The sequence below is a fragment of the Neovison vison genome, chromosome 7, assembly GCF_020171115.1.
Source record: "Neovison vison isolate M4711 chromosome 7, ASM_NN_V1, whole genome shotgun sequence".
Classification (NCBI taxonomy): domain Eukaryota; kingdom Metazoa; phylum Chordata; class Mammalia; order Carnivora; family Mustelidae; genus Neogale; species Neogale vison.
The window spans coordinates 183894957-183920037 of NC_058097.1; the positions used below are offsets into that span (position 1 = coordinate 183894957).

Sequence of the window (25081 nt, forward strand, 5' to 3'; positions counted from 1 at the left end):
GAAAAGTCTCCAACAACCTAACCTCAACCTAAAAGATCTAAAAAAAGAAAAATAAACAAAACCTAAAACCAGAAGAAGTAAGGAAATAATAAAGATTAGAGCAGAAATAAATGATATAGAAATGAAAAAGTACATTAGAACAGATCAATGAAACCAGGAACTGGTTCTTTGAAAAAATCAACAAAACCTCTAGAGAGACTTATCAACAACAACAACAACAACAAAAAAAAAAAAAAAAAAGAAAGAAAGAAAGAATTCAAGTAAAATCACAAATGAGAGAGGAGAAATAATAACAACAATACCACAGAAATGCAAATAATCATAATAGAACTCTATGAAAAACTATGTGCCAACAAATGGGCGTACTAGAAAAAAATGGATAAATCCCTAGAAATATATAACCTGCCAGAACAAAAGCAGGAAGAAAGAGAAAATTGAAGGGACCAATCAGCAGCAAAAAAACTGAATCAATAATCAAAAAATTTCCAGCAAATAAAAGTCAAGGGACAGATAGTGTCACAAGCAAATTTTACCAAATATTTAAAGAAGAGTTAATACCTATTCTTCTGAAACTATTCCCAAAAAACAAAAAAGGAAAGAAAACTTCCAAATTCTTCCTATGAGGCCAGCAGTACTCTAATAGCAAAACCAGAAAAATATCACAAAAAAGAGAACTATAAGCCAATATCCCTGATGTAAAAATCCTCAACAAAACGTTAGTAAACTTAATCCAACAATATATTTTTAAAAAGCATTCATGATGATCAAGTGGGATTTATTCCAGGGTAGTTCAATATTCACAAATCAATCAGTGAGATCCACGACATCGATAAGAGAAAAGATCAGAACCATCTGATCATTTCAATAGATGAAGAAAAAGCATCTGACAAAAGTACAACATTCATTCATGATAAAAACCCTCAACAAAGTAGGGTTATAAGGAATAATTCTCAACATAATAAAGGCCTTCTATGAAAACCCACAGCTAACCTTATTCTTAGTGGGGAAAAACTTAGACCTTTTCCCCCTAAGGTCAGGAAAAAGACAAGTATGTCCACTATCACCACTTTTATTCAACATAGTACTGGTAGTCCTAGCCTCAGCAGTCAGACAACAAAAAGAAATAAACTGCATCCAAATCAGTAAGAAAGTAGTAAAACTTCTACTATTTACAGATGTCATGATACTCTATATAGAAAACCTGAAATACACCACCAAAAAACTATTAGAACTGATACCCAAATTCAGGAAAGTCACAAAACACAAAATCAATGTACAGAAAGAAATCTGTTGTTCTTCTAAATGATACCAATGAAGCAGCAGAAAGATAAATTTATAATTGCACCATTTATAATTGCACCAGAAATAAGGAACCTAGAAGTAAACCTAACCAAAAAGATGAAATACCTGTCTCTAAAACTATGCAACACTGATGAAAGAAATTGAAGAGGACATTTAAAAAAAAAAAAAAATGGAAGCACATTCCATGCTCATGTATTAGAAGAAAAAACATTTCTAAAAATGTCTATACTACCCAAAGCAATCTACACATTTAATGTAATCCCTATCAAAACACCAACAGCATTTTTCACAGAACTAGAACAAACAATCCTAAAATTTGTATGGAACCACAAAAGACCCAGAATAGCTAAAGCAATCTTGAAAGAGAAAGGCAATGCGAAAGCCATCAAAATTTTGGACTTCAGGTTATTTTGCAAAGCCACAGTAATCAAGACAGTATGGTGCTGGCACCAAAATAGACGTATGAATGGAAAAAAAAATAGGAAACTGGGGTGCCTGGGTGACTGTTGGTAGAGAGTTTGCCTTCAGCTCAGGTCACAGTCCCAGGGTCCTGGGATTAAGGCCCACGTTGGGCTCCCTATTTAGCAGTGAGCCCGTTTCTCCCTCTCTCTTGCCTGCCACTCCCCCTATTGTGCTCATTCTCTCTCTTTGTCAGATAAATGAGTATTATCTTAAATAAAATAAAATTTAAAAAGAATAGGAAATCCAAAAATAAATCCTCAATTATTGATCAATTAATCTTCAACAAAGCAGAGAAAGAATATCCAATGAGGAAAAATTCTCTTCAACAAACAGTGCTGGGAGAAGTGGACAACAACAAGCAAAAGAATGAAACTGGACCTCTTTCTTATACCATACACAGAAAAAAAAAAAAATTTGAGTACAGGCAGTAATTTCTCTGACATCAGATGTTGCAACTTTTTTCCTACATAAGTCCCCTGAGGCAAGAGAAACAAAAGCAAAAATACACTGTGAATACATTAAGATAAAAAATTTCTGCACAGTGAAGGAAACAGCTAAACTAAAAGGCAACCTATGGAATGGGAGAAGATATTTGCAAATGACATTATCTGATAAAGGATTAGTATCCAAAATATATAAAAAACTTATAAAACTCAACACCCACCCAAATAATCCAATTAAAAACTGGGCACAAGATGTGAACAGAGACTTCTCCAAAGAAGACATCCAGATGGCCAGCAGACCCAAGAAAAGATGCTCAATATCACTCACCATCAGGGAAATGCAAATCAAAACTACAATACAATATCACCTAACACCTGTCTGAATGGCTAAAATCAATAACACAAGAAACAACAGGTGTTGGTGAGAATGTAGAGAAACGGGAACCTTGCTTCACTGTTGGGGAAAATGCAAATGGGTGCAGTCACTGTGGAAAACACTATGGAGGATCCTCAAAAAGTTAAAAGTAGGGGTGCCTTGGTGGCTCAGTCAATTAAGTGTCTTAGCTTAGGTCATGATCTCAGGGTCCTGGAATGAAGCCGGGTGTCAGGCTCCCTGCTCAGTAGGAAGTTGGTTTCCCCTTCTCTCTCTGCCCCTCCATAACACTCACATGGTCTCTCTCTCAAATAAATAAATAAAATCTTTAAAAAAATTTAAAAATAGAACTATCTTAAGATTCAGCAATCACACTACCAGATATTTACCCAAAGAATACAAAAACAATAATTCAAAGGGATACATGTCCCTTAATGTTTATAGCAGGGTTATTTACAATAGCTCAAATATGGAAGCAGCTCACTGGATATATATGTAATGTGTACACACACACACACACACACACTCACACACACAACACATACTGGAATATTGTTCAGCCATAAATAAGAATGAAATCTTGCCATTTACAACAATATGGGTGGAGCTAAAGAGTAGAATGCTAAGCAAAAGAAGTTAGAGAAAGACAAATACCATATGACTTCACTTACATATGGAATTTAAGAAACAAGTAGAGAGAGAGAGAGAGAAACCAAGAGATAGACTCTTAACTATAGTGAACAAACTGATGGCTACCAGAGGGGAAGTGAGTGGGGGAATGGGTGAACGAAGTGACAGTGATTAAGGAGTACGTTTAATCATGATGAGCACCAGGTGATATATGGAAGTGTTGAATCACTATATTGTACACCTAAAACTAATATAACACTGTATGTTAACTAACTGGAATTGAAATAAAAACCTAAAAAAAATAAACCTTTAAGTGCTTCTTTGGTTAATTGCCAGACAACACACACATAGACTCGTGCATACAAATACATACACATCACAGACACCACAGTAACACCCATTCTAAGGATATAAAATTATTTTCAGACTCAGTGATGTTTAAGTCCATATTAATAAAGAATTACCATTTTCTTAAAGCAATAATCTATAGAGATATTACATGTCTGAAATGAAGATACTCTTATATTATGCAAAGCAATTTTAACCTTCACTATAGCTATATCTTGTTTCCTCAAACTATACCCATAGACATAATTGTCCATAATAAAGTGAAATTATTGAAATTTCTCCCCCCAAAAGCCATTTACTTCTGATTATTCAGATTATACAAGAAACCAGCTAAAGAAGAAGTTAAAGAGTTTTTAGTTTTTCACTTACTCAAGATGGAAATAACTAGGCAATGTAACCCTCACTATGCCCCAGATATGCATTCATAAAACAACTACCTTCACATTACAGCACCCCTCACCTGATCACAGATGAAGAGGATCCCATGGAATACCTATGCTCTCCCGGCCAGGAGAAACCTTCAAATGTTATAGAATATGTTTGGGAGATGAGAATTAAATTTATTTTAAAGAGAACATTACATACTAATGAAAAATATTATTTTAAAATATAGTTCTTAGAAAAGTGTCTGGAAAAATTGAGGTTGGATCTTTATTTTATATCATAGACCCACTAAACTCCATGTCATCCAATAAATTTAAAAGATATATGTAAAAAGTAGTTATCTTAAGATAGAAAGAAACAATATAGACACATGTTAAAGGATGATGCTCAATAGAAAAATAATGAGAGATGAATAGGGTGACATACTTAAGTAAACATTTTATAAAATTTTAAACTCTGGAACACTTATAAAGAACATTAAAAGATTAAAAAAAACAAAAATTTTGAAGTGATTATGATCATAGTTAACCTCTTTCATATACAAACTTATTACATATTAATGTAATAATATGTAAACTTATTACTAAACTTATTACAATATACAGCAATAAACAACAGAAATAGATGTAAGATAATGAACATTTTTATAGAAATGTTTTACTTTAGCACTGATACAATCATTTAATTTGAAATAACTAAGTTCTATTTTCTGCTAAGACAGATTTTTAGGACTAACACTCATTGCAGGAACGGGAATAGTGTGATCAGAAATTATCACTGCTAATGAAAGACAAAATTGTGCTACAGGTCTAGAAATAATTGGGGGAATCTATAGAGAGAACAAAAATATTTTCTACCCTCTGTGCCAGAACTAAACTCCTCAAAACTCCATTCTGAAAAAAATTTGTAAGTATAGCAACATAGGTAAGAGGATATGCAGTATAAAACTGTTTACAGTCGAGAAAAGGATAAACCTACAAAACAATAGGAATGATTGCTCAGTAACTTATGTTTCCCAATGTTATAGAATGTTATTCATCAAATATATTATAATTTTGAAGAATATTTAATAAGCCTAATGTTCAAACAAGTAATGAATTAAAAACAGCAATGTATTTGTAGGATGACAGGTTAATGCCAACTATATAAACCACCTATATGATAACTATTATTCTCTATCTATCTATTATCTACCAGTCTAATAAAAAAGTTTTTAGTGTAACAAGATGTAAATATCTGGATGTCGAAATTATCAATGATTTTGTCTTCTTTTTTATATTCTTTTATTTTCCAGAATTTCTTAGGGAGCACTCAATCCTTTTAAAGTTGGAATAAAATGTTGTATTATAATGGAAATAAATGGCCTTAAAACTCGAAATTTTTCACTTTGGCCTTTCTATCTTATTGTATCTGTCTTTGTGTATCTTTGTACAAAGTAGCCAGGAACTAAAGCATAGATAATCCCCATATGTATGACAGGACAGTGTTTTGTTATTCACTCCCTAGATCATATTGGGCTATTCCTTATTACATTCCACAAACAATTATGTATTTAAATGTATAAAATTTCAGCAAGAGGCTTTACTCTTTCCAAGTCTGTCTGCAACTGATAAATCATTTTCTTTTTTTTTTTTAATTTTATTTATTTGACAGACAGAGATCACAAGTAGGCAGAGATGCAGGCAGAGAGAGAGGAGGAAGCAGGCTCCCCGCTGAGCAGAGGGCCCGATGCCAGGCTCTATCCCAGAACCCTGAGATCATGACCCGAGCTGAAGGCCGAGGCTTTAACCCATTGAGCTATCCAGGTAGCCTGATAAATCATTTTCTCAAAGGATATAGTTTTTCTGCAGATTTCTGTTGCCAAGGTCTTCATAAAACCTAACAGAATTTACATTTAACCATATGGATTTGCATCTTCCCCAAAGTAGCTGGAAGAATGAATCAAAGGTGAACAAATTAAGTTTAAATAGTTCTTAGTAACTAAATATAACTTGTCAAAATTATAGAGATATTGAAACTTTTTAATAGATTTCCAGTCTAGAACCTTGTTTTAAGTGGCATCTGATTACCTTTCCTTTCCTCCTTCCAAGTCAAAATTCAAGTCTATTTTACTGTTACGTAGCTAGTAATATAAAATAAATACCTTATTTTTATCATAAGTCAATAGGCTATGTTCATTGCCTTCATGAACTTCAGTATCTAGACTCATCAACATCAGCATCAGAAAGAAATACCAGATTCCAGATCAGTATTTCAAATGGCCCTTTGTTTATGTGAAAAATCATTTACTGAAGCCTAGCCAATCAAAATAGAAAGAAATTGGATGCACACCAGGATGGAGTATTTCTGCCAATGTTTCCTTTCTGTAAATAATACTAAAAAAAGAAACAGACAAAAATATCTCCAGAATCTGCTTAGATCTTCAAATCAAGGGTCACCTGGAAACTGTTCCCTCACATAGATAATTGTCAGAATCTGTATACTTTGTATACTTATTAGAGAACTTTCCAAACAACTAGATTTCTTTTTGCAAGTGAACTCAGAAGGGCATCTGTCAGCTTTACAGTAATACTAAGCAGGACTCCCACCTCTGAATTGTCATAATCCATCTATATGACCTGTGTCCACAGTGTCTTCTCTGTCAAGAATGATCTTTTTCCTTTCTGCTTTGTGATCAGTTTCCAAAACATACCTCACAAGCCACCCTTTTGTATTCAGATACACACCCCTTCCTCGGAGCTAAGTACTGTATCTCTTTTGAATTCACTTACATACCTGATTTCTAAACTTCATTATTAAATAATGGGTATCTTCGATGCAAAGCCCCAATCATCTTATTTGTACCCAAATTCCAATTTAGTAATTATATGACTGTATCATATAATTAAAATCATTCATTGGTTATTTCATTCATTCACAAATATTTGTGAGTACAATTCACATGTTAAAGTATCCATGCTATCTAGATAGTACCATGATGAACAAAGAAGATAAGGTGTCTACTCTCATAGAATTTATATTTTGGTGGAGGAATTTAATTAAATTTAAACTATCCATCTAGTGATAATGTGCTGCACGTAAATGCAAATAAATGACATAGTAGAGAGTATATAGTAATTAACTATGGTTGATCAGAAAAGGCCTCTCTCTAAAGAGATGATATTTAAGCTAATATTTTAATACTAAGGAAGAAATAACCTGAGAAGATCCCTAAAGAGAGCATCCCAGGCAGAAGAAACAACTAATGGAAAAACAAGATATTAACACGCCTAATCAAGGAATCAAAAGAGAGCTAACATAGTTAACAAAGGAGAAAATTAAAATAAGGAGAGATAGATCATGTGATGATGATATATGATATGACATATGATATATGATATGATATGATGTCAGGGAAGTAGAAAGACCCCAGATCACATATGATTTTGTAAGACTTAAAAACCCACTGAGTGTTAAAATACAATGGAGAGTCATCAGGGATTTTTAAACAAGAGAGTATTATATGATCTTTTTTACATGTTAAGAGATAATTCTGGTGACTTTTAACAGACCAGGTTAGAGACCAGCTGGGATGTTACAGTATTGGTACAGGGAGCAGATCCCACTGATCTGGATTAGAGTGTCAAGGAGGGAAATAGACATAATGGGACAATAACCGGATGTATTTGGGAAGTAGAATGTATAACATTTGGTAGTGGATTTAGATGTGTTAAATGAGGAAAAGAAGAAAGGAGAATGATATTGAGACCTATCTAGATCAAAAGGGTGGGACATTGCATTTGATTAAGTTAAAGAAGAGTGGGGAAAAGATGGAGTTTTTCTTGGAAGAAGGTCAAGGAGTAGGAATTAAGAGGAATCCTTTGGATAGTCTACATTTGAAATTCTTGCTATTCTAATACATTTTTTACTGGATTCCTTAGACATTTCTATGTATAAATTATGCCATCTACAAGTATAGCTTCACTCTTCCTTTCCTATCTGGGTTCTTTTTTTTTTTTTTCCCTCTTTCCTAATTGCCCTGCATCGAACTTCCAGGATAATACTGAATAGATTTCGTGAGAAGGTACATTCTTAATCCAATCCTAATTGTAGGGGTTTTTACCCCTTTCAGTTTTTACCATTACAGATGATGTTGTTTCTGTTTTTTATAGATTTTTTTAAATTTATTTTTTGTTTATTTTCAGCATAACAGTATTCATTATTTTTGTACCACACCCAGTGCTGCATGCAATCTGTGCCCTCTCTAATACCCACCACCTGGTTTCCCCAACCTCCCACCCCACCCACCACTTCAAACCCCTCAGATTGTTTTTCAGAGATGTTTTTGATCAGGCTGAGGAAATTTCCTTCTATTCCCAAATTGTCAAGTGTTTTTCTCATTAGGGGTACTGACTTTTGTCTGTTTTTTCCTTCATCTACTAAGATTTACCATGTGGCATATGTCTTTTATTCTCTCAATATGATGTAGTACCTTAATTATCATACATTGTACTAATCCTGAGTTCCTGGAGTTAATCCTACTTGACCATGGTATAGAATCCTTCTATATATTGCTGGATCCAGTTTGCTAGGACTCTGTTGAGTACTTTTGCATCTTCAATCATAAAAATATTGGTCTCTCATTTTCTATTCATGTGATATCTTTGGTTCTGGCAAGAGAATAATACTGACCTTATAAAATGACTTGAAAACTGTTCCTTTCTCTTACAAGAGTTTGTGGGGGAAAAATGGTATTAAGTTTTGTTTAGATGTTTGGTAGAATTCATTCATAAAGCCAACTGGATGTGGCCTTTTTGTGTATGTGTGTGTGTAGTGTTTTGATTACTTTTCCAATACTTTAACTTGTTAAACAACTACTTTTTATTTACTTGCTATAAATAAATTACTTATTACATATTATTTAATGGCTTCTGTCCATGTCACTGAAATTATTGAATTTGTCAGTTTATAGTTTACATTAGTTTCCTAGAGTTATATAACAGATTAACAGATAAACTTTGTGTCTTAAAACAAAACAAATTTATTCTCTCATTGTTCTGGAGGGCAGACATCAAAAATCAAGGTATAAACAGGGCTGCACTCAGTCCACAGGCTCCAGGGGCCCCCTTTGCAAGGGTAGTTATTGAGGTCAGTTTGTTTGTTTGTTTGTTTGTTTGTTTTAATTCACTCATTCATTCATTCAGAGCACCTAGAAGCTTTTTCTAAGCTACTTCTAAGCTACTTGTTTTCTTTATTATCTCTGATAAACTAGGTAGTCTATATAGTTTTGCTCTCAAAGAGCTACCAATCTCCTCTTAGTTGCTTACAACAAAATCTCCATTATTCTCAAGATTATCATTAGTCTCAAACTTTGTCTATACCCTGTTTCAAATAAAAGCCATTCCTTTGGGAAGATGTTCAGAGCTCTTTCTTCTTAAGATCTCCCTGTGGGCAAAATCTCTGAGGGATGGTTTAGGGGCTTGAGACTCACTTCTCCCAGAATATAACACCTCCTTTTTGAGTAAAACACTGGTTGATGGCAGTAGCCTCTAGTCTCCTCACTTGCTATCCAAGTGTGAACACTTCATCCTATAAACAAACTGGGGAAAGGGCATTCAAGGCCATAGTGTTTACAGCATGCTACACCACTATAAAGACTTCAGACTATGAGTGGGGGCTGGGTTGGGAAAAAGACCTGAGCATTCTGGCCATAGTTATTTTGAATTTGACCTCTCGAATGTGGAAGTGAGGCAGAATGGGTGAGAGGATTGAGAAATGCTGCTGTCTTGCCTCTTTCTGGAAAATACCATAGACTTGACTATAAGCTGAAGAGGGAGTGGGAACCACGTCTTCTTGGCCACACCTGCTGCCATGGGGCTTCATCCCACCTACCTGGGATGAAGTAGACAGGCAAGAGTTTACAGCACAAATTCCACAGATTCTTACTATTATTATTATTATTGAAATTCAGCAGAATTTCCTGAAAAAATAAGTCTTTATTTGCTGTGATAGCTTAGGACACTTTTCACAGACTTTAAATAGTTGTTTGCTTTATATAATTTTTTTCCAGTGATGGTTATTTCACTTATGGGGGGTGGGTCTGCAGAGACCCTCATACCCTCAATCTAGAAGTGACTCTTGTGAATGACTTAATATCTTTAAGATAAAATTCTCAAAAGAATTGCCAAAAAAAAAAAAAAATCAACTGTGTAAATTCAAAAAATGTGGTTGGCTTAATTCAATTAATCATAAATTAGGCATCATTTCATGTAGCAAATAGAAAGTTCCAAAGAGCTGTACAAAGTGGATGACTTTCATAGGCAGAAGGAGGAAGAATAAAGAAGTTATTTGAAGAGAGTAGATTGTTACAAACAAGGTCACTGTTCTTTAGGGGACAGCAGAGGTCCATTGGGACAATTACCTCCTTAGTACTGACCAGGAAATTATAGACTGACTAGTTAAGATTATGATCCTGGGAGAGACTGAAACTGAATTTAGATTAGGTATTAAGTCTCAGTTTGGTGACACGAGTTTAGCACAAGTGACTCCATTTCAGGCCTATAGTCTCTTTTTTAAGCAGAAAGTAAGTGTATAAGTCCTCATTTTAAGCAAGATGAGTAATGACAGGCCTCATAAAAGGGAAGGGAATGAGAAGGAGTTTGAAGAAGACAGGAATAAAACAGAGCAAAGAATGGCTATAAATTATTTTTTAACAGATGGAGATCTCAAAATCACTCTCTTTAGAAAATGTTTTTTCTATCAAAAAAAATGAGCGTATGCATACTCACCAAAAATTTGTATGTCTTGCAGATAATTATGAAAACAGAGAAAGCTCTCTATAGAGACTATGTGTTAGAAACTTCCATATTAGACTATTACACCCTTAAGGGAAGAGAAGATATCTTATTATTTCATTTATATTTGTATTTATTATATTACAAGTACTGTTCCTAGCACAGAGTACTTAATAAAATTGGATGAAAGGATAAGTGAATGAACACAAAAACCAGAAGGGGAAAAAAAAAAAAAAAAAAGAAAGTGGATGACAGATTTTCAGAAATGCATTGTCTCATTGAGGGGAAATCTGTCTACATTGAAAATTAGAAACAACTGTGACTAAACAAATAGCAAACTGATCCATATGGGATGAAGCAATAAAATTCCTTAAGTTGAATTTGGACATATCAAGAAAGTTACGACACAAAGGAAAGGATTGTCTAAGTTATTACTTAGTTTTGGCCTCGTATAGAAAGGTTAGTATTTTATTTTTAGATGAAAAAATAAAAATAAATTTATCCCAAAATTAAAATTTCAACATAATCAACTGCTGTCTGTTTAATATGGGTCTTCATTTGAAATGGAAAGCACAAAACAGTGAAGAACCAGCACTGCGTGGGTGGAAGTGTGTAATAAGATAAAGGAAAAATGAGAGGATATGAGAAATGATGTGAGAATACAAAATTAATCATAGATTAACCAGCCACAGAGAGACCATTTTAAAGTGCAGACTTCCTCTTGACAGTGGCCTTTTAGTCTTTGACTAGTGGCCTTTAGAAACCCATTGAAGTTTAACACATCATCTGAAGGGGAGAAGGACCTTTAATTCCTTATTACTTATTTTACCTTCACGTCTCACCACTCTCACACATGTATTAGCTGGAGTAGGATGGTACCATGCAAGGTTTCCAGCAGCCATGTATTTATCATTTGTGGGCAGATACAGAAGGATTATTGAAGAACCATTACAAAATTTTATAGCATTGTGTATTATGAGAACCAAAACAGGGAAATGCGGACTTCTTTTTACTAAGATTTCTTTTTTGTGACCATGTTTAAAACAAAGAAGAGTTCATAGAGAACACATGACTGGAAACATGAATTATTTAAAAATGAAGGCCTTATAAGCAGACTAGGCTTGTATTTACCATTTAAAATGGCACCACAATGTGGCAAGACATGAACACAGATTATGATTCACTGGGCTCATTAAATATGCATAAAATGTGAACTGCTTTATATATGTGCATTTCCTTACTTAAAAGAATCTCATTTGGTGGTAAACTGGGAAGTTGTAATGCAGTGATTAAAAGTTCATATATTCAAGACAGAAAATGATGAAGTCTATGGGGACAAGGAACATTTCTTATTCATCTCATTCTAAGTGTCAAGCAAAGATCAGGAAAAATGTGGCACTAAATAATTCAGTCATTACTTTAATCATTTATTCATTTAACAAATATTACATTTCTACTATGGCAGATCTTTTACACGTGGGGGAGGAGAGAGAACATAAAGATAAAAAATTATATTCTGGTGAAGAGAACAGTTTTCACTGTATGAATGAATACACCAACCTTGGTAAATTCATCTAAAGAAGAGGAAGAAAATAAGATTCACAAAAAGATTTGGAAACAATCTTTTTCATTGTATGCATATTATAAGAACTTTAGATTTGTAGAACATTTATATCATCAATACTTTAGAATTACAGGTCATTGTCTTACCTCACAATGCTCCAAGAAGGTAATGACATTAATCATTTCATAAATAAGTAAAGCTTAAAGTGAAGTGTCTTGCCTAAATTGCCATAACTATTATGGGTAGAGTGGGAACTTGAAACTAGCTTCTGTTCTGGTGGCTTCTTTTGTTCTCCTTTGTGGCAGGGATTGTGTCTTCTCTATTGCTTACATGGAGCCTTTCAGGGCTATATCCTCATCAAGCACCTTTCAGGAAAACCAGTCCAGTGGAAAAATATATTTCACTTAGATTTGAAAGATTTCAGGCTCTATCTAGCATTCTGCTGACTAGCAGCTTGCCCATGGTCCTACATGTTAATGTTTAGTTTCTTCACTTCTGTGGAAACTTCTACCATATTTTACCCCACTACCTTCAATGGTCAGTTTTCTAGCATAGAGAAAAAAAGTAAATTTTACTTTAATTTCTCCTTGAGCTGTCAATCCATGTTTCTTCTGGTGTTCTGCTTATTACTCACTGCTACCAAAGTCTTAAGGAAGAATTTCCTTACAATTAAGGTCTTGTCTGGAACTCCTGGTCACTGTTTCCTCAACAGGACACAGAACTTTTCTGGCCAGTGCCACTGGAAGATTTACAATAGGTTGAGGCACACTTATTTATTATCCTATATCTTTATTTTCCATGACACTATTATATAAAACATCCAGGTATGTAAGACTTAAATAAAGGTTTGAGAAAAGGAAATGTAATTATAGTGCAGGAGGAGAACACTTAGAGATGTGTGTCACATATGATTTTCTTAGAGAACAAGGGTACATATTCAAGAGGTTAAGCTTTAAGGAGACAGGTGAGGGAGAAGGCCATTTTATAGAGAAAGAATATTTTTATCCTAATTTCTTGCATTCAAATCTTTTTCTCTCTTCAAAAATTGATCTAACCTCTGCTATTTTACTAACCTCCATACCCTGAGAAATGTGCCTCATGCCAAGCTCCATATTTCTCCTCTTTTCATCAATTGAGATTAAACCACTATGGCTGTGTCAGAAGAGCTTCGGAATGATAATCAAAGCTTTCCATTTGAGAGAAAATTATATTAATTACATTCTGAGTAGTACAGGGAAATATCTACTCTACCTTGATTGGTAATGAAAATGGTATAAATTGTCCTTGTACCTAGAAATCTTTGATTTTAGAATTTTTGACTTCACCCCCTTACATGGTACTTTTTATAATCTTATCATCCCATCATTATCACCAAATTGTACTTTCCACAGAAATTTATTTTCCTAGTTATTCTTGGAGTCCACTAGGACAATTCTGCATCTTTCAAACAATAAGAGCCAAGTGTCTTCTCCTTCTGGTCTTCCTTTGGAAATTTCCAAGACATATACTTTGTCAAAGTACTTGTTTCTTTGCTGTCCCAACATTCTACCAAGTGCTCTTCACCATCCTTCATGGTTGTACTAGTCAACAGCATTGGCATTGCAAGTTCATGCAATTTGAGCATCATCTAAATTCTTATCTCTTTTTCCTCAAGATCATCACCTGCACTTCTGCTGAGTGTCAGCTGCAAGTCCTTAGGCACCTTGTTGGTGATACTGAATCTACCAATCATGTATTTCAAGGTATAAACTCCTTGTGCAACAAGTATTTGTATCTTGGTGACTTCCTGACTCCAGTTATCTAGGGGTCACTTTTTCCCTCCCCAGGTAGTATGATGATTTCTCTCTTATTTTGCCCACAACACAGGGGTATATGTTCTAATATAAATATATTTTGGATTTCTGTCCTTGCCTCTTGGTGGTGGGGAGCACCTACCATATGTATTTGGATCCCTGTTAATAAAGAGATTTTCTCTTTCATCTTTGATCATCCCAACCTCTATTTAAGCTTTAGGGGTAATGGGCAGGAAAGCTTTATGTTATAACAAAGGTCACTGTTCCATTGTTATGCTCTTGTGAAAATATAACCAAAGTATATAAATAAATCCAAGAGGTAGGCAGGATGATCTGAAGTCCACTAGAGGAAAACCAAGGGAAATGTCCTTAGTTTATTTCTAATTAATTAAAAGTCTCAGAGGAGTTGCAGATTAACTTAAGGTTTCTTTTTATCTAGAAGAAATGCCAATTATTTTTCTTCAGTAAAGCAGATAACCACAAGATTATCTTTTATTGTTGTGAGATACTGATGGCTTTTCTATATAAACCAATAATGTTTTAATATTACTTTTTTTTAAAAATTTCACTATAAATCCCCTACTCAAGTGCTGTGTGGATAAGTTTTAACATCTCCCTACTGCTCTCACTAATTTATGAGTTAAATAAAATCTATGACATCAGTTATTTTTTAATGTACCTGTAAGTCGTGATTTTAACTTTTAGAAAATTTTACTCAAAACTTCTGCTACCACTGAAGTATATCCACTTCAGAATATTCTAGTTCATTCTTGTGTGACTTCTCTTGATTCTGCCATTCTGATTTCTAATAGTATTTTTGAAATGGAAGATTCTACATTTAATGGACCTAACAAATTTCCATTCACTGCACCTATTTCCCAGATCCTGGTCCCACCAAATGTGTCTCTTTATCAGATGAAAGAGGAAGATATACAACTAGAAAATAATCACTGATTGAAAATATCATCAACATATAAAAGATAATTCTGAATTCTATGAAGGTCATGTCTTTTTACAGTAAGGACCTAAACATGCCTTTGAGATAGTTAGTTTTTTGCAGCTCAAAATATTTTAAGAGAAAAGCTTATTGATCTGATCAACCGAAGTTCCCCAAATTAATAGAAATTACTTTATGGAATTATAAGTTTGGAGCTAAGAAACACAAGAGGCAGCCACTTGACTAGATTTGTATTGAAGGTACAGCATATCGAAAATTTCAATTTAATATAATAGATCACGCTGTCACTGGGTGTTATGTATATCAGCATTCAGTTCAAGTTGTTATACCAGGAAAACCAAAAATAAGTAACTAAGAAACTAATTTCTTCTGATATTTGCACTTGGAATTCTAAAGCTCTAGCTCCAGTAACATATGGATCCTTGTTTCTGTATTTTTTTCACATTTAAAATGAGAAAAAATATATAATGGGCTGAATCTCTTCTACAATGTCAAAATTCTCTGCGACCGTTGGTAGAAAAGTAAATGATACAATAACATCAAAGTATGAATGTGACACCTCCGAAAATTGCTCAAAACCCCTCTTCTAAACCCCAAAACCCTCTAGACTTCCCAGTCCTGCATTACCACAACCACTCCCACCCTTCAGGATGCACAGTTGATAGTGCCTTAGAGCTTTTTAGGGGTTAACTCCCATCCTCTCATACTTACTTCTCGTTTTTGTTGTTTCTGGTAAACACAGTGGGTTTACACATGCAATGTGATATTGTTTCCTCTTTAAATAAATTTAAAATTAAAAGGAAACTCACATAAAGAAAACCTTGGAGTAAATAACAATTCAAGTGATATATGGTTAGAACAAAAGTTGAAACTCAAATGAGTGCACAAAAGTAATCTTAGGCCTTTGCAAAAACCAAAGATTGACATTGGGGAATCTAAAATAAGGACAACTCTTCACTGTATTACTTTAAGACTTTTTTCGGTAAAGTCCATGGAAGGATTAGTGAGCAGTCTAGTCAATGAAAATTAAACCTTGGCTCTAGATTAGACAAACCACTATTGATATACCATCTCTGTCTAAGAAAACTTTGGTCTCAGGGTCCTCATTAGTAAATAGGAATCTTACCTCATTAGACTAATTTATGAATTAAATGGCATAACACATAGGGGCTACTGATTCATTTCCGCTTGACTTTCTCTAAATGAGGATATCATCTGTTTCTTTTCTTTTTTTTTTTTTTTTAAGATTTTATTTATTTGTTTGAGAGAGAGAGAGAGAGAGAGAGCAAATATGAGTAAGGGGGAGAGGGAGAAGAAGTGAAGAAGTCCAATGCAGGGCTTGATCCCAGGACCTTAGGATCATAGTCTGAGCTGAAGACACGCACTTAACTGACTGAGCCACCAGATGCTCATTTCAATTTTCTTAATGAGTTATAAATCAGAAATAGTTCATAATTATTTATATTCCATTATTTTTTATGTGCTTTCAAAATAAGGAAAAGTTAGGTGTAAAATCTTGATATTACTGTGGCACAGAGAAATAAAAAATTTATGTCAGCGAAAAAAAAAATGTATCATCCTCTGAGATATCAAATTGACACCTCGGTTAGAACCAAGTAAGTACTGATGACCCAGAAATACATTCCCATTGAATGTTTAAATCCAACATATCTTTTCTTGGTTTCAGTAACTGATCTCCAAATGACTTTGGAACTGACACTTATGATTGTTTATTTTTCTTTACTTTCCACTGATTTTATGATTTTGTTTTTATTCTTAGTTTGTGCACAGACAAAAGCTATTCTTCTTTGGTTATAATAAAAATTGAGAATTTGGTATATGACCTAAATTTTCTGATAATCTCTAACAGATTATAAAGATGTATTCCTTGTTGATTGTGAGAAAAAATAATATATGTGTTATTCTAGTCATTTGTTAGGTTTTTAAATTATTTTTTAATTTGGCCTACTTGTGAGTTTATCTTAATTAAGAATTAGATACCTACTAAGAAGGAGAACAACTCTTTGAAATCTAAACAGATAATACATTATTTTTAAAATTTTGTGTCTACTTTTGACTTGTAATTTATGTTGGGCTGGCAGGAAGGGCTACTAAAGATGGCGAAAATTTCCCGCCACAGGACCTGAGCTCCGACAGGAGAACAAAGGCCCAAGCAGGAATCTGAGACCCCCGCCCCCCGCTCCTGTGGACCAATGGGATCCCGACAAGCAGGCGAGATATCCGAATAAGGGAAACTTCCAAAAGACCCCTGAGCTTCCTTCGAGACCCCTTAAAACCCCCTCCTCCCTGCCTTGGGCGCGACTTCCGCCACTCTGCTTTCCAGAGTCCCGGAACCTTGCCGGAGGGTGCCCACCTCCTCCGGGTGCAACTTTCTAGGCTCCCCTTCTCCTGAGCCCTGAAACTTCGCTGGAGAGTGTTTTTAATAAATCTTGCCTTGCACCCACTTTGCCTGGTGTTGTGTTTATCTCACCGGAAAAAACTTTACAGTTTACATTGTAGAACAGAAGGTATAATTTGACTATGGGTCTCTCTCTTTGTAAATAAAGTTTTTACTTGGCATTTTAAGTATGAAATATTTTCCTAATTTAGAGGATACAAATTAGATTTTACTATTTCTTAAATTAAATTGTTTTCTGATTATTTTATATATTATATATTTTTATAACATGATATATTTATATATATTTATTTTTATATATTTATATAACAATATATTTATATAACATAAATATTTATAATATAATATATTTCTAAATTTCACAGAAGAAAAGAATCCATACTTCAAAAGTACTAAGAGAAATCTTTATTATATACATTGTTATGTTAAAACCATTTAAAGAATTCAAAACACATAAATGAGGTGAATTTTGCAAATTATACTACTTCTATATTTTGTATTTAAAAAATAAATGTTAGCTATATGCGTATTGAGTTTCAATACAAAGATATAAACACTTTATGAGATTATAAATCATGTCTTTTTATAAGATTTAAAAGATTTTTATATTTGATAAAATTTGGATTTGTTGTTTCACAAAGAGACAAGCTAATGTGAAATTCCAAACTTCTCATACTGGTTTAAACCTATATAATGTTAGAGAGCATAAAAATGTAACTATTGATTTAATTAAATTTAGTTAATTCTGACATGCTTTATATGTAAAGTATAAATATGGTTTATAGTACATCATACTGAATAAAACTTCTTAGATCTTTAGATAACTAAAATCCTTCAATTAATACTGAAATTGGTTAATGGAAAATCTGAATTCATAGATAATTTTAAAGTGAGATTAGTGAACCAATGTTACAGGGCATAATTTTAATTTTATGTAGTTTGCTCCTTATTTGCATGTGATACAGAGTTACTATACTTTGGGTTACAGTAATGAACCTGGTCATTTTGCCACTTCAATAAAACAGAAAAGGGATATATGAAGCTAGGAGTATGTTGTGTGTATTTATGACCTGTGATAATCTGCTCAAATTGTGCCTATATATAATAGATATATCTTAGTACAATCTCCTAGTTTTCTCTGTTCAATACAAGAGAGTCTTCTGGTTAAAAGTTACAACTAATATGGATTATTGGGACTACACTATGAGTAATAATGATTGAAAAAAACAGTGTGTTATATAAAATTGGGGTTTGGGTTTTCAAGGAAAAAAACAAAGTTTTTTCTTGAAGTATAAATTTGATCCCAAATAAGAAAAAAATATAGAAAAGAAGAGAATATTAGTGTGCATACAAGTAGTAGAAGGCATGAGTGAAATTAATTTTATTTGTTTTGGTTTATAATACCTGACACTGAAAGGAAACTATGAATAGTTTAAATTTTGGCAAAGTGAAATCAGTTTTGATGAGCTTATTCTCCAGATAATTTGAGGAGGTGAAGAAGATTCATGAAAACTTCCCTGTCAGGTATATATCCATGCAAAACATAAATTTCATTCTTTCCTATAAAGTGGATAAATAAGTCTTAGAAACTCGTAAGGGGTAACAAAATATCATTTTTTATCATTGTAAACTTCCCATATAGCAAAGATTCCATACCTTATCAGAAGAATCTTATCTGCATAGAGTTGATTTTATTATATAATTAGTTAAAACAAAACAACAGTTTTTATCTTTTATGTTTTTTTTTAAAGATTTTATTTATTTATTTGACAGAGAGAAATCACAAGTAGATGGAGAGGCAGGCAGAGAGAGAGAGGGGAAGCAGGTTCCCTGCTGAGCAGAGAGCCCGATGCGGGACTCGATCCTAGGACCCTGAGATCATGACCTGAGCTGAAGGCAGCGGCTTAACCCACTGAGCCACCCAGGCGCCCTATTTTTATGTTTATTTTAAACATTTTATCAGTTTGATTAAATAGATAACCAGATATAGTTTCTCAGCATCCATGGTCCTATCTTGAGTCATCAAATATGTTTTAATGTTTTGGTTTGCCTCAAATATCACATCCCAAATTTAGGGAAAAAAAAATAATATATTAAAGAAGGGTCCTATAGGTCTTCTAGACAAACACATATATTTGTGGGCTTTTTAAAAGATTTTATTTGAGAGAAAGTATGTGCAAACATGACTGTGAGAGAGAGAGAGAGAGAGGAGAAAAGAGAGAGTGAGCATGAGCAGGCAGAAGGGTCAGAGGGAAAGGGAGAAGTAGACTCTCCACTCATCAGGAAGCCAGATGTGGGACTTGATCCCAGAAACCTAGGATCATAACCTGAGCTGAAGGCAGACAGCTTAACAGACTGAGGCAATCAGGCACCCTAAACATAAATATTTATTACTTCACCTTATAAAAAAAGATATGATGGGAACAATGAAGGTTGTTTGCTGTGCTCCATATTCATAATTAGCTTGACAGTAGTATGAAGTCTATAAGGGAATAATGATCAAAGTAGAAGAAACAGGCAGCCTTTCCTAAGTAAACACTACACAAATAAAATATTACAACAGGATTTCAGAAATTACACTGTCTATGTTCCTCGAGATTTTTCTGTTTCTTCACTATCCACAATATTTTTTTTTAATTGTGAAACACTGATCAAAATCCTCAGGAGAAACATTGATCAAAATCCTAAAATACTATGCACTGAACCCCAATAGAAAATTGATTCTCTCTTCTGATATTCATACTTACTCTAAATCATTTAATAACAAACCAAATAGCTTTCTGCTTCCCACTGATGCTTGCCTGAAGACTTGCTATAAACTTTAAGTTAGACTTTCTGTCATCACCAAAAAAGTATGGTCAAAATGTCTGTTGAAAAGACTATATCCCCCCCAAAAAGCTGAAAAAGTAATTGACATACACAGAAAAGAAGATACTAGCTATCTAGATTACATCTTTAATTATCAATGTAAATAATAAACATAATAGGAAGAACTGACACTGATGTACCAGTTTTATAATTTCTGTGCCTAGATTTCCTCATCTACAAATAGTATCTTCATAAAACCTAAGGTTGTTGTGGGTATAAATTATACTGTATGTCATATGAAATTATTCATAAATAATTATACTGTATGTCATATAAAATTATTTATATCTATTTCTTTCTTTCCCTCTCTTTCACTCTACTTTGGACTCTACTTCCTTTTTGAAAGAAAGAAAGAAGAAAAAAAGGGAGGGAGGGAAGAAGGAAGGGAGAAAAAGAGAAGAAAGAAAGAAAGAGGCTGTATCTGATGCTTTAAATTTTTAAATTATTGGCCTTTCAGTGATAGATAATTAGAAGGGTCTTCCACATTGACAATGATTAGACAATATTTGTACAATATTTACCTGAAATATTATTGGTATAACTCTAATGTTTAGTTTTATGTATATATAGTTATTATAGAATGAATGTTTGTGCTCTCTCCCAATTTCATATGATAAATTGCAATGCCTAATGTGATAGTATTTAGAGGTGGTCCTTAGGAAGTAACTAGCTCATGGTATGGAGTCCTCATGAATGGGATTAATGCCCTTCTTTGTCCCTTCCTCCAAGTGAGGAGAGAAGGAGTCAAAAGCTGCCTGTGACAGGTCCTCCCCAGATACCAAATATAGAGTGCCCTTATTTTGGACTTCCCAGGCTACATTGTGAGAAATAAATTTCTCTTGTTTGTAAGCCACCTAGTCTATGCTATTTTGTTATAGCAGCCTGAATAGACTAAGACAACAACGAAGCACTTTTAACTCTTAGTATAATAAGATATGCTTTTCCAAACAGAAATTAATCATTTTAAATAAAATCTGTTCTCAATAATTCCTCAGAATTGAGAGAAAAATGTTTTGTGGAATCTTCTTACATTTTCCTGGCACTATGGGTATTTACATAGGTTCAATAAAAACTTATCCTCCTTTGGGCACCTGGGTGACTCAGTAGGTTAAGCATCTGACCCTTAATTTTGGCTCAGGTCATGATCTCAGGATCCTGGTATGGAGCCCCATTGGGCTCCTACTCAGCAGGGAGTCTGCTGGAAGATTTTCTTTCTCTCTTTCCCTCTGCCCCTCCCCACTGTGCACACGGGCTCTGTCTAAAATAAATATATAAATCATAAAAAAATAAAATCTATCCTCCTTTTTACCAAGTTATATAATTGGACAAATTGACTCCTAATCTGACTAATGATTGTGTACCCAACATTATACATGCAGCATCATATTTCAGAATAAATCTCATTTAATAATATATGACAAACCTTCTCTTAAGAAACAAGGATCTCCCCACTCAAGAGAAAAGAACAGGCAAAGAATTTACCCTCTGACCTAGCAAAAAAATTTGACAAAGTATATGAAACATGGGTTATCAAGACACTAAACATCAGGTAATTTTGATGTAAATTAATATCCAGTGGAAGATCATCTACAGCTGCCAGTTTTTCATCCTCTACTTCATCTTCAGTGTCTAATTATTTCTGATGAGGCTCAGTCCAGATCTGAATCTAGCAGTCCAAGTCAATGTTCATTTAGCTTATAGCTTCATTATTTGTATTTAGGAAAGTTGTAGTGATACAAATTTGATTGTGATCCAATGAAGTATATTCAGACAGTTTAAGGTCCAAGGGTGGAAACATTATTCATTATAAGCAACAACAAGAAAATTTAAAATAAGATGTGTTTTTAGAGAAATAAAAGACATTTATATAGAAATTATTGATATAATTTTGGAAACAGGTGAGGTCTGGAGCCAATGGTCAAGAAAGAATTCTTGAGATGTCTTTGGTGCAAAATAGTGTTTTTATTAAAGCTTGAGGATAGGACCTGTAGGCAGAAAGAGCTGTATTACAGAGTGAGGGGTGATTGATTATGTAGTTGGGAGTTGCCAGTTAGGAAAAAGAGAGGTTCTCAAAATAATTTTTGTATGCTAAAGAGGACCCACAAGATACTGGAGGTCTTGCCATTGTCAAGTTAAGACTTCTTCCCTCTAGTAAAGCATTAACATTAAGATAGTTGGGAGCTTCCTTGAGGAATGTTATACTCTGCCTATCTCAAGTGCTTGTCTATGGGCTACAAGTTACATGGAAATTTTATTTCACTTAAATTATCTTCCACCTTCTACACACATCACTATGGGTGGGTGCCTGATGTTAGAGCTCCAGAAAATTGAGTCTATGGGTCTCTGAAAGTTAAGTTATTGATAAGAAAGCTTTGGAAGTTAAGCTATTGGTAAGAACGCTTTTTCTTGTAAATCACGAATATTTTTGTAAACTGAGGGAGACTTATGTCTTGCTGGAGTGTGATCTCTGTAAGTTAACCATTTGTTTTGCTTTTCCTTAGCTTTGGGCAGCCAGAAGTGCTTGAAGAATGTCACGCATATCCTAAGGGTGGTGGGGGGATTGTAGGGTGTCAACTGGAGCCTTGTCCTCAGCTTGCCTACTGCTCTCTCATTATAGTTAAGTTCTAGGGGTATTCTCAAGTAGAGGGAAAGAGAGGGAAAGAGAGAAATAGATATGAATAATTTCATATGACATACAGTATAATTTATACCCACAACCTTAGGTTTTATTAAGATGCCCATTTGCAGATGAGGAAATCCAGGCACAGAAATTATAAAACTGGTACATCAGTGTCAGTTCTTCCTATTATGTTTATTATTTACATTGATAATTAAAGATGTAATCTAGATAGCTACTATCTTCTTTTCTGTGTATGTCAATTATTTTTTCAGCTAAACAGCTCCCTAAAAACCAATCATTTTTATGTGTTGTATAAGATTTCACTGTGTTTATTTAACAAAATAGCTTGTACAAACAAGGTACACAATGAGCAGTGTTGACTGACTGCAGCCACAAAGAGCCCAATTATTTGAGGAGCCAAGAAAAGCCTGGCATATCTAAGAAATGTCATATTTTGACATGAATTAGCATCTTTCCTGATGTTCCTGATTAGAAGGGCAAAGTGTGAATGAGTCATCCGGTAATGGTTATTTTTCATTTACATCAGTTGCTGCTTTGGAGTTGAACTGTAGAAGCGGATTATAAGGAAGTATATATCTTTTTTTTTTTTAATGCATCAGAATTGTGTTCTCTTGGACAAGCAAAAAAAATCCACTGAAGAATTTTCTTTTCCCCCACCAAAAATATCTTGCATGGTTAATACAAGTTTTTGTACTTCAATTTAATAGTGTTTAATGGATAAAAATTAAAAGAATTTTTTAGTTTATTGTAGGTAACACTATATTAGAAGTTACAATGATAATGAAATCTAAAATTATTATTCCAAGATCTAAAATTGACAATAATAAATAGAAAAAAAACTAGAAGCAAATATTCTACAAATAAACTAATAATGAATAAGGGTAAGATATTGCCACTCTTATGTAGAGAATATGCACATTTTTTTGAACTATCCCGCCACCACATCCCATACAATTTACTGTAAAGTCTCAAAAAAAAAAAAAAAAGTAGCTATGACTCAGATCCAAGCTAAGATGCATGTCATTAAATGAATTTTAACAGAAAGGTGACAAAGTCTTTCATCAGTAATTACTTTTGAGACTGTCACGATTATTGACAGGCTAAAGGAGTATAATTTAGATCTGTGATGTGGCTATTATTTTTTAAATTGTTCTGTTTTTACACTGAGAACACTGAAAGCTTTGAAACACTCCTTTGTTCTTTGCATTATTGCCTTAAAATTAACATTTCTCTCAAGTATGCAAATACTTTGTGTTGCTAAAGAAACCTGAATTTTGTCAGAGTAAGGTTCAGATCACACCTTATGGAATTTCTAGCTCAATTTCTAGATCAAAATAGCGTGGAGAAATTAAGAACAGCTTAGGTCTTTTTGAAGCAAGTTCTAGATAAAATGTTGCTCCTTCAGGAATTAACATTTCTTCAACTGAATAGGTGCTTTTATTTTTAAAAGTGCATTTACAACTAAGAAAAAGTTAAACTGAATCACATGTTTTCTCAAAACATTAAACAGGAAATATTGTTTACCTCATTATTTTCTATAATAATTATTAAGCCAGAAAGTTTGCTTAGTTGATAAACTAGAAGTCTAAGATTGATTGATTGATAATTGTGTAATCTAGAAAGGAAGGGAAACTATCCTTGCTTTGGTAACCATCAAGTGCCAAGTAAAGTGCTAACTGGTTATCCTGAGATGTAATCAAGAATGACAACCCAGGGGCGCCTGGGTGGCTCAGTGGGTTAAGCCGCTGCCTTCGGCTCAGGTCATGATCTCAGGGTCCTGGGATCGAGTTCCGCATCGGGCTCTCTGCTCAGCAGGGAGCCTGCTTCCTCCTCTCTCTCTCTCTGCCTGCCTCTGCCTGCTTGTGATCTCTCTCTGTCAAATAAATAAATAAAATCTTAAAAAAAAAATTAAACAAAACCAAAAAAAAAAAAAAAAAAGAATGACAACCCAGTTTAGTTTGACCTGGATGATTTGCTGTTCATCTAATCATCCAGGGACCTAAAGAGAACATCATAACAGTGTTGTGTGTTCTTGCTGAAGAGTCAGGTCCTTGTCTATTCCCTTTCCCCTAAGCCCTACTCCACTAAAAGAAGGAAAAAAAAAAAAATAGAGAAGAAGAAGA

At 33.9% G+C, this 25081-nt stretch overlaps 1 pseudogene; it reads left to right on the top strand.

The window, feature by feature from the left end:
* Window positions 1–25081, top strand: part of LOC122913598 — a 107261-nt pseudogene that overhangs the window by 41477 nt on the left and 40703 nt on the right.